This window comes from Ascaphus truei, chromosome 4 (assembly GCF_040206685.1).
Source record: "Ascaphus truei isolate aAscTru1 chromosome 4, aAscTru1.hap1, whole genome shotgun sequence".
Taxonomy (NCBI): domain Eukaryota; kingdom Metazoa; phylum Chordata; class Amphibia; order Anura; family Ascaphidae; genus Ascaphus; species Ascaphus truei.
The window spans coordinates 214,457,385-214,466,303 of NC_134486.1; the positions used below are offsets into that span (position 1 = coordinate 214,457,385).

The 8,919-nt window shown below is 39.1% G+C and overlaps 1 long non-coding RNA gene across 1 annotated transcript; it reads left to right on the forward strand.

Annotated features, from left to right (window-relative positions):
* The first annotated feature begins 389 nt into the window (after positions 1–389).
* LOC142492044 (uncharacterized) lies at positions 390–7,780 on the forward strand. Its single transcript, XR_012800689.1, has 3 exons — positions 390–460; positions 6,738–6,838; positions 7,420–7,780. It is a non-coding gene; the product is annotated as an uncharacterized LOC142492044 (long non-coding RNA).
* Positions 7,781–8,919: the final 1,139 nt, after the last annotated feature.

Sequence of the window (8,919 nt, forward strand, 5' to 3'; positions counted from 1 at the left end):
TCCAATGTTTCAGCCACAACACAGGTACTCATAATACAGAGCTATTTTAAAAGCTTCTTATCTAGCAGACATAAATGAGGAAATCATAAATTACTTGAAACACAAAAAAAAGGACCCATTTGGGCAAGAGCTTCTTTTTAAGGCACACATACATAATTGTCACAACCTTAACAACCTGTCAAGAAATATGTTTTTTATTTTAACCAAAACAATTGAGATGTTTAAAGTTGCAGTTCAAGCAATATCCTGCATGTGTGTTTTTTTTAATAAGAAAAAATACTTTTAGCATTTTCTGTTTTTAAAAAAACAACTTTGAAAGACCAATTTTCTTGTATTCTATTTTAACAAGCATGTTTGTTCCTATAGCAACCATTTACATTCCCCAGATCTAAAGATGTCGCCAAACTTTGCCGATCAATAGACGGAGAACGAATTGACCGGCAGCTATGCTGTTCTTTAGGTATGTAGAAATTGCCCACATGAAACTATTGAAGTAAAAAAAAAACTACAAAAAAAAAACGGGAGCTTGAAATGCAGCTTTAAGTTTGGCAGCATATTTCTTATTTATTGAAGAAGCCTCATCAGCCAGAGATTCAGTCTTGCTTCTAGTGAGAGAAGCAGTGCGAATGGGAGTCACAGTGACAGAAAAAGAACAGCAGCTTACCCGTACATTATCGAGTGAGAGAATGGCAAGGGTGAAATATAAATGCTTTGCTTTTGGACAAGAGATGGCCAATTGGAAAATAAACCACTCCCAAGTGCCCCTGCCCATCGGGACTTGGCCATGCAAAATCCCATGTTGCGAACATGATGGCATATGTATTGACGTTCTTGTGGATGTACAGAAGAAAATTGCCTTCATTCCAAGCAATCGGTCAGATATGATGTCATGTTGTGCTTCCAGGAAGGAGCAAGTTAGTTAAAGCCAAAAGTGATGTAAAGCAGCAATACTTAACGCCATCCTAGCTCAATAGAATCCCACAGATATTTGCAGCTGTTGTAGATGAGGATGAGTCTCCCGGCCTCAAACTGGGTTGGAAAGATGGGGGGGGGGAGAGCTCCCATTTGCAGCACATGGCCGGTATGACTGAATATGCCAGGGTTTAGAATGCCACTTCTCCCTCAGTGGCTAGTTAGCAGCCTTTGGAGAGGAACAAAGGCTTGGTAAAGGCAGGGAGGCTTCAATGCAGTCAGTGGATTAGTCTAGCTCCGGAGGCTGCCATTGGTTGCACAAAGGTGACCTCAAAAAACTAAATACAAGCAACAAAAACACACCCACCTCATAGCTGGTAGGACACAGAACAAATGATGCAAGGAGAGAAGAGTGTTTCTTATTCATCCGGAAAAAATGTCAAGTGATCTGTTTCCTACTGTAGCTCCATTTCTGAGGGGCTTAATTCCCAATGCCATGCACTGACACGGAGGGTTGAATGGAGAAATGCCAATATACTTACTCCAAAAATACTTAAAAATATTGTTACTTTTTAGCCTTCTCAAAAGTAGTTTGTTTGCAAACAAGCCCATTCCATTAAAGGTTAAGTTAATGTCTGTGACAAATTACCGTTATATAACGATATACTTTGGTAACTCTTAGAAATACATGACACAGAGTAATGTACAGTATAAATAAGTCAAATTATTTAGCTTTATCTAACCTTATTTTGCCACTTCCAGCGCTGTACCACTTCATGGTATCTTAATCTACTGAAAGTTACCTGAATAGGAAAAGTACATAGATTACTTTGCAAAAATACTTAAATTGTGTATTTTATTTTTAATGCACCTTTTCCTGAAGTAGCATTTTATTCCTAATATAGCAATCTGGGAGACTATTTAATGAGGAATATTTATATAGACTGTCTCTCTATGGCCTAGATTCACTAAACTCTTAATTCATGGCACATAATCTGACCGTTATTTTCCCTGAATTAACACCTTTTTCACTAACTGAATTATATTCAAAAGTAACAGTGGTATTTAGAACTCATTAGCATAGTTAATTTCAGGAAAACACTGTGTTATCTTTTAAAAAACAAGGTTATTAAAGTTTTGGTACAGTAATGATAAAGAACACTTTGGGCACATTCATACAATATATCTCAAACAGGTCACCAAACCTACCCCATGATTACACTGCCACAAATGAGCATTTATGGTGTGTTACTTTTTACTTCTTATACACCTAAATGTGGTTTCCTTTAATGTTATGAGATCATTAAATAAAATCACTGAACTCTGATTCTTAAAATGATGGAAATTAATAAATAAAAGGTAATACATTAATAATAAATACATGGAATCATGTAAAATCCAAAATAGAAAGGTGTCAATAAACAAAAGCTACAAATAAAAGCAAAATCATATAAAAAAAATCTATCACATATCATATAAGTAAAAAAATATATGTTAACAATGAGAACCAGTTGGAGCTTTAATAAATTAAAATCAAACTAGTAAAGCACAGTATTTGTTAGTCTTTAATGAGACCAAGACAATCTCAGGACTATGAAGTCCATAGAAGTCTCAAAGATAGCAATACAGCTGCTCTAGCTGGTCCTTTCAGTCAAAATGTATCCAAATACTGTACCTTCAGTCGAGTGCAAAAATCTTCCAATGGTGTAACAAAAAAAGCTGTGGGGGGCGATCACGGGCGCTGTTAGGGTCGCACGGCACATTTGAAGGTGGGGGCTGAGCAGGCAGCGTTCCGCGGCGGCTCGATAATACAGGGCGCCGCCATGTTGCGTTTCATGCATGCGCAGTACCAATGCGCGACGGGAGGCTCTGAGGAAGTTTGAGCATGCGCAGGGTAAAGCGCGCGAACGGCTGGCCAATCACCAGGAGGCTCAGCAGTAAACTACAACCCCCAGGAGCCTCAGCGAAGCCACCTGACGCCAGGGAGCGAATAGGATTGCAGGGATTGCTGACAGGCAGGAAAAGGAGGCGTGGGGGAGGGACCACGCTAGTCAGAGGGCACCGGAGGAGCAAGGGGAGAGATAGTGTGTGTGTAGGGGGTCAGTGACCCACCTGCGTAGGCCAGATTTCCCCTCAGGCCCCAGTGTATACCCTGAGTCATAAACATGCTGTGCTGTACAATAGTTCTGAATATTGCGCACAAATCAATCTCATCACAGAGGGGGGAAGAGAGAGAACAAAAGAAAAAGAGAATATACAGAAGGGGAAACAATAATAAAAAATATAAAATATATATAAAGTGGGGATGGTGTGTGGATATCTGTGAAAACTGTTAATACATTAATTATAAAAAAACAGTCTAAACCTAAACCCCTACAGCCAAAACCCCCTAAAAAGGAATATTTTATTAATTTATTGTTCCCAAAAAAGACTCTCGTCATTGTTCTGTATAATCTGGAAAACAAAAAGGGTTTTAAATACAAAAAGGGGAGGCCATAGTTATGGATAGAGTTATCAGATATCCTTACAGGAACATTGCAAATCCCAAATAGTCATTAAGACCATTGGGTAGCATTGATCCTAAAGTGACAATCCACCTGCATTCATGTTGCAGAAGTGTTCTTTCAAAGTCTCCTCCGCGTATCCCCAGAGAGACACGTTCTATTGCAAATGCGGAGAGAAGTGAATTGTCAGCATTGTGTTCCTGCAAAAAATGTTTTGCTACCGTTGTAATTTTCTTAGATGATTCTAGATCCCTATTCGCTGTTTTAATGTTCCGACTGTGTTCCATAATTCTAAAACGTAATTCCCTAGTTGTCATCCCTACATATATTTTATTGCAAGGACACAACAGGCAGTAGATCACCCCCTTCGAGCGGCAGGTCAGAAATTGTTGTACCTTAAACTCATTAATGCCCTTACAGTCCTGGAAAGTTGATGTTTGTTTAGCGAATTTACAAGCAGAGCAGCCACCACATTTAAAAAATCCCTTTTTGTCAAATGTTGACAGAAAAGTAGTAGTACTTGGTACAGTGTAGTGGCTGTGGACCAATTTGTCTCTAAGATTAGGAGATCTTCTGCGTGCAAGTTCCACTTTGGGGCCGAGTTGTTGTCTGAGGTCCAAGTCAATCATGAGAATTGGCCAATGTTTTTGCAGGATTTCACGCAGCTGATTCCACTGCTGATTGTACGTGCCAATAAATCTTATTTTATTGCAATCTTGTTTTTTGATTTTGGGTTTCAATAGAGATACCCGGCTCATACTTTTGCTGCGTTCATATCCCTTCTTAATTACTGACTGACTGTATCCTCTGTTTTGGAACCTGTGTTTCATCTCTAATGCTCTTGTTTCATAGATAATAGGGTTTGAGCAATTACGTTTCAAGCGAATAAATTCACCAATCGGTACTCCCGAAATTTGGTGTTGAGGATGGGAGCTTGTAGCGTGTAGGATAGCATTCGTAGCAGTCTCCTTCCTAAAAATGTCAGTACTAAGGTGCCCATCACTCTCAATCTTGATACATAGATCTAAAAAATCGATTGAGGTGAAACTAAATTTAGACGTTAACCTAATATTAAGGCTGTTGTGGTTGAGCACATCGACGAACTGTCCGTAATCCTCCGCACTGCCCTGCCAGAGGATCAGGATGTCATCAATGTATCTCAACCACAACAGAACCCGATCAGTCATGGCACTGCCAAACCGTCCGTGTGGTGAATGGAGGTATATAATGCCTCCACATCACAGGTCGCTAAGATCACACTACCATCCACAATGATTTCGTCCAATCTAGATAGCGCATCCATAGTGTCACGCAGGAAGGTGGGTAAAATATCCACTATAGGGTACAAAAAAGTGTCAATAAAATGGCTAATAGGTTCACGCAGACCCCCAATCCCTGCCACAATAGGCCTGCCTGGTGGGTTTTGGGGGTGTTTGTGAACCTTAGGTAGAATGTAAAAGGTTGGTGATACCGGAAATTTGGTCTTCAGACCCTGACAGATAGATACTGTGATTGTGCCCTGCGAGCAGGCACTCTCCAGAATACAATCCAACTCCATCTTAAATTTTTCAGTTGGATCGCAATCAAGTACAAGATAGCACTTGATATCTTTCAGTTGTCTGAAGACCTCTTTTTCGTATTGTGGTTTCGGCCAAATCACCACGTTACCGCCTTTATCCGCTGGTTTAATTTCCACAGTGGATAAGCCACACAGATCTTTAAGAGCCCTCCATTGTGAGCCAGATAAATTGTTATATCCTGTCTTTTTGGGTAGGTTAAGTATGTCCTCCGTTACAAGATTCGCAAAGATTTCAATACACGAATTTGTTTGTATAGGAGGACAGAAAGTAGATTTTGGCTTGAAATTGGATACCAAACTTAACTCATTGCCTGTCCCTACACTGGGTAGTGATGGAGAAACCAAGTCTTGTATTAACTCACGCTCCTGTGTGTTAAGGACCTCATCACCATCATGACTACTTACCTCATTACTGGAAAATTTGTTGAAATGTTTTGTGAGAAGCAATTTACGGCAAAACAAATTCAAATCTTTAATCCAATCAAACTTGTTAACATGATATGTAGGTGAGAAAGATAGTCCTTTTCGAAGAACAAATAATTGCTCCTCGGAGAGGACCACATTAGAAAGATTAATGATAGTAAGTTCATCACTCACCACTTGGCATGATTGCCCCTTCTCTTCTTGCCTCTGTATCCATATCGCATTCTGTCTTATAATTGACGACTTCCCACGCCTTGTCCTCCTTGCGTTTGGTCTTGTCAGTGGCTTTGTCCTAAAAAAGAGGATGATGGACCTGCATCGCCTTCCACTGAATGCCTGGAATCATAGTCCGAAGAGTCAATGTCTGTTGATGTTGCACCAGATACAGCAGCTGGATTGGATACATTCTGGGGTCTTGATTTCTTGGTTGTTCTTTTACCATGTTGCCAGTTATACACTTTATCTGTTTGGTAGTCAACAGAATCACAGTTACACTCACACTGCAAGCACTCAGTAGCACTCCTCTGTGACACTTATACGCTTATATATATGTTGTGGTTATTTTGGGGGTTCAATATGAGCTTGTGGGTGTTCCACAAGATACACACAACATATACATATGTACACGCGTCAGATACACATACCACATGTTTGCAGACCAGATACACACATCAGATGCATGCAGCATGAACAAACACACTACATACAATCCCAGTCACACACACCACACATACTAATTACCACACATACTTTGCATGTAATATATATATATATATATATATATATATATATATATATATATATATATATATATATATATATATATATATATATATATATATACAGTGGTTGACAAATCACCAAAAAATCTATTCGCCACACAAAAAAATCTACTCGCCACCTAGTACCAAACGTGTGCTGCTTGGGCCAATATTTACTCGCCCGGGGGTTAAATCCACTCGCCCGGGGCGAGCAAATGTATAGGTTTGTCGAACACTGTATATATATACACGCACGTACACACAACAAACATGCATGATGCATGAGTGCCCATAACTGGGTTTATTTGTCTTGTGTAAGTTTATCATATATACCTCTACCCAGAGGAACGCCTCCCCCAATACACATTTATTTCAAGCTGAGCAGGGTCATTTTCTCTGAAATCATGTGATTACTTAATCAGAGTCAAAGTTCTGAAGTTATGTTTCAAATGGTCCCAGAATTCCATGATCTGGCTGCTGCTCATCACAACAAGAATAGCAGGACAGCAAGCAGGACCCTCCTTGGCCGCAGTTTGTTAATGCTGTATCTTGTTTTAGGGAGGTTCTCAGGAGGTCTCACTGCTGGAACAACCAATATCATTACCACAGAACACGTGTTTCAGCCTGAGATTGTGAACATTTGTAATCTCAGCTATAAGGTATGGAAATCTTTTAAAGAGTCATTAATAATCAATATTTGTGAAAATATTAATATATAATCATGTATACTTTAATGTAATCTTTTGGGTATTGGTTTTTAGACTATATTCATTTATTCCAGGACTTCTTGTCTGAAATCGAGTTGAAATAGCTGTTATAGCTGACAATATTAAAGGGCTGATGCTGAAATAGCTGTTATATTATCAGCCCCTCAATATTCTGAGCTATATGTGCTGAAGTGGACATTTTTGGCTGAAGTCAATGGGGAATTTGGCTTGAAAACTACTCGCTTCGCCGCATATAGAATCAGCCTCTTTGTGTGGGTTTGTGGGAAAAGTGTAATGAACGCAAATGACCATACTCACATTGCAAAGTGATACCTGTACAACAGGAATCATTACTGACACATTACCCATTGGAACCATTACAAACATGAACAGGCATTAGAATTTTTTTTATATATATACATATATATATATACAGTATATATTTGTTTCAAATACAAATAGTAACACAATGTAATAAATACTTTTGCTTCATTCTAAATATATCTGCTATAAATCATAATTATGTTTTTCAGGACAATTGAAATATTTGAAAATGGTGTTGACAGATGCTCAAATCCTCTACGATGTAACAACATACATGAACAATCTTCGACAAAGCATGAAAACTGTCTGATGAAATCTCTAAGACTAGAGAAGCAATTGAAACTCAGCAGAAGGAACTACAGGTGTTTTTATATGGTCGTCCAATTCAGTTGAGGCAGAAATACTCTGAGGATGTAAATATATCTGAAATAAATATGGAGATTACATCTATGACCTCAAAATGCAGCGAGAGATCAGAGAAGAAAACAAAGGTGTCATTTTGGAGATGTTTAGTTCCCTGCACAGCCAAAAAACAGAAAAAGAGGAAATGTTAGAAATTGTATCATCAGAATCAAAGCCATATTATATTTTCTCTTAGTAATTCTACTTTTTATGTGTATATAGTTCTAAAATATTTTGTAGTCATAAGTCATTTAAATAAAATGTTTTGCTATATTTGCTACAATGATTATTGAGTTTTGAGGGCTCAGTTCTGGGGTCTGTCCACTTCTCTTATAAAATATTCTGTCTCTCTCTCATTTTCTGTAACCTTAAAACTTCTTGTGGCTTTAAGTACGACATTTTATATACAGTAGATTGCATACTGATATCTATCTACCCAAGACCTATGGTAGTTTCCCAAGCCTCAGGATAGTCCTCTGTCCCATCAAACCTAAAATATCCAATACTGAGCTCCTCCTAATTCCACTTTAGCCGGGCCACATTCCTCCTTTTTCTATCGTAGTCTATAACATCAATATCTATTTATTCCACCAGCATATGTTTTTAATATTACATTTTACGGTTACCTCTTCTGCTTCTCCCACAATATGCTCCTTTCAAATCTTGCAGTTTCTTTCTCTGCAAAATGACTATGGTCCATCCTGTCCTCTTTCACTCTTCTTTGCCAGTGAAGGGGTTATTGGGGGTGTTACAGCTCTGCAAGTCTCTGCTGGTAATAAAGCGGACCAGCCCAATTGGGCGGCACAGACAGTGACTGGGGGGCGCGGCCTCCCCGAATCAGGTGGGCCACAGGAGTGGCCAGGGGCAAGCCGGGGGAGGGGCCAGATGGGGGGTTATACCTATGTCCAGGAGCAAGGATCGGGCAGGGACATGTGCCTGCAAAATGTCTCTGTAAAGTGCTACGTAAAACTAGCAGCGCTATACAAGAACATGCTATTATTATTCTCCATAAATTATCATTGATATTTCTGTCATTGTATGAATTAAAGGTTCATGTTTGTAAACCTCAGTAATCAAATTTTCAATAGTTGAGTTGTCCATATTCTTACAGCAAGCAAGCACAACTCAACTGACAAAAAGTAATTTGAACAGTATCCAGGCAGAATAGCTTACTAAATTTGCATTGGCTGTTAGCCGCTCACATGACCAGCCTGTCTCGCTGCAATAGCAAACAAGTTTGTCTCTTCTGCTTTTGGTATCCTTGTATCTCACGTGCAAGCTCGCCCTCACTATGTCCAGGCACTTTG